The sequence below is a fragment of the Lygodium microphyllum genome, chromosome 9 (genome assembly GCF_053477565.2).
Source record: "Lygodium microphyllum isolate KBCC chromosome 9, Lygodium_microphyllum_v1.1.10, whole genome shotgun sequence".
NCBI lineage: Eukaryota > Viridiplantae > Streptophyta > Polypodiopsida > Schizaeales > Lygodiaceae > Lygodium > Lygodium microphyllum.
Window position 1 is genome coordinate 103834410 of NC_141143.1, and position 2881 is coordinate 103837290.

Sequence of the window (2881 nt, forward strand, 5' to 3'; positions counted from 1 at the left end):
AGATATCTTGGCTAAGAGAAGCAACCAACTCCCTATAGCCAATATCAAAACCACTCGAAAGTTATTTGCAATCAATAGCACAATCATTACAAATACTTAAAAATTTTGGAAACCCAAATACATTATCTTAGTATGCAACAATAAACTATAGAGTCAGACAATTGAATATCTTTTTTCTCTAGCATGGACTTGTCCTTAGGAGATATGCTAAGGTACTTCTCTTTTATAGAAGCGCAAGAAACATGGACAACCATTTGGCCATACACTTTACCCATCCTCTCATAATTAGCAGGTCCATGCAAAGTAATTTTCCTCTTGCAAATCTCATCATCGGTTTCTACGATCTCTTGCATTTTTTCTTCCTAAACAAACTATTGCTTAGATGTGCCCCCTTGTTGAGTACAGGTGAGTCACATCCTTGACCTTTGGCTCTTTGACTTTCTTGGACAACTTTGGGGAATATTAAGGATCTCATCGGCTTTTTGTTCTATTGACCATGCTGAAATCTTTGTTTATCGAGGTGATCCTATGAGCATGAGTAGTAGCAATGTAAGTATAATTCATGAAGTCAATAACAAAATATTCAACTACCTCCTAAAGACAAATAATTGTTGTTGCAAGTTGCCATATCTTGTGAAGGAAAGAGTTAGTGTTGGACACTCTTGACAATCTATCAAAAATATCCTTGGCAACTCTAATAAAAGCTGTCTTTGGAATTACATGGTGTGTGGCTCTTTGGGCCTTCCTTATCTCACTAAAACACTTATGTATATAGTAGAACCTAGACCTTCTCTTTCTCTTTGTTGGATTGGAAGGCTTACTAGCTTGAGCAGAAGAGAGTCGAGCTTGATCAATTGGCTGATTAGGTGCCTTGGGGAGGTTGGAACTTGGCCAGAGGATTGTCCACCAAGATCAAAGGGTTGGTCATCAACCATAGGAGGTGTTGCTACCTTGCCTTGAGTAGGAGGAGAAGACATAGTCTTTGCACTAGATTGCTTTGATTGCATAGCTGCAAAACCAGGAGTAAGAGGGATCTCATGGGCAACAACCTCTGGAATCTCTGATGGCCTAGCCTCTTGTCCACTATTCTCACTGTCTATATAAACTTTTCTTACTAATTTGTCCTTGCCATTGGCATGATAGAAAATGATAGCACAAAGTAACAGTGAATATATGAGTATCTAAGTAGTGAGTGAATACATGGTGTGATAGATAAGAGCCATCACAAATGAAAATCTATACTCCCATTGTATCTTAAGACATGAAGATACGATGCATCTTTGAGAGAGGATTATATAAGGAACATTAAAGCTATGCATGAAGATACAACACGAGAAGAGATAGTAAAGCTTTTTGAGATGAACCAATAGCATCGCTTTGTTATAGCCAAACACGCTACAAAGAGGGAATATATCATGATACAAAGAGTGAGGAGACAATGGATCTTATTGCAATCAACTTGTCATGCCGTATTGTTAAAAGTCGCATGACCTTCATAGGCCGAGGTAGACATCGAGGAAAGCATCACGATATGGCATGAGTGAAGACTAGTCATCTTTTCGATTTGCTATAGTCGCGCCATTTTGTGATAAGCTCAATGAAAGAGGCAACTGAGAGGAAGAAATGGTGGGATCACAAGGAGGAGGTTGAGCTTGAAAATGTCATTCTCGCCATTGTGTGATAGCAAAAATGGTCCACGTAAGCTAGGGCCCATCTTATATAGTTGGGATAGTCCATGACACATGGCATCTTGTCACTGGCTTGGGTTTTTAATGGTCATCCACATGTCAGTAGACATGCAAGCCGTCTTTTGACTACGTGTTTGGTAGGCCTAGTGGTGTATAAAAATCCATGGCAAGTTCCTCGTACGCTTTTTTTTTCTGATTTTACATCTTGATTGTCCTACTCTTTTAGTGTTATCTTCATGTTTTCCTACATTTTCTTGCATCGTAACTTGATCTCAAGCCTTCAATCATTTCTTTCCAAAATATGAAGGGAGGAGAGTCATTTTTCAAGTTTAGATTTTTGTTTTCACATGATATCTTTATTCCATCGTGTATTTCCTCGCATTTACTTTTTTGTTATAGTATTTTGCATTTGCTCTATCTCTTTGTCAGGATACAAAGTGAGGATGGACTTCCAGTGTGGTCGAGTACAATTATTCGCATAGTTTCTTAGATCTTGAGATGTTTGATTCCAAAAGTGTTCAAGGCTACCTAGATATCTCCAAGAAAAGGTAAGTCACCATTGAGGGTTCCTAGGTCATCTCAAATCACAGATGTTATTCCTTTAGAAAGGCTCCTGAACTTTCTTCTTTAGAATAACATGGAGTTACCTTATTATACAATTACAAATTATATTTCTTACTTTGATTGGGATCTTGATCATGTGCTAAAATCTTGAAAAAGATTTGTGTAGAGGAATTTTCTAAGTTTCAAAGTCTAGCATTGCATGTGGTTGAAAAGAATGCAAAGGAATATGTTCATATACCTATTGGGATCTCATCGTTAGAGAAGTCCTTGTTCACAAGGAAGTGTGGAACTCATTCTCTTGATAGGTTTTGTGCAATAGATGTGTTTTGTTCTACTCATTCTGGAAAATGCAGACTTATGTCAAAGTCAGCTGCATTTATTGTGTATACTCTTGCTAAATATCCAATTAAATCTGATGAACAACAATTGGAGGCAGCAAAGTCTTCTAGCTTTTGCCTACTAAATGAGGTGGTAGATAAGAAGGATATAGAGGAACATATGGACCCTCAAAACAAAGCATCTATTAATGTGACAAAATAGATGTCACCGAATTCAGTCATGAGATTATTATTGAAGAAAGCCATACGGATATAGATATTATGTCCAAAATTGCAAATGTCAAGTTTATT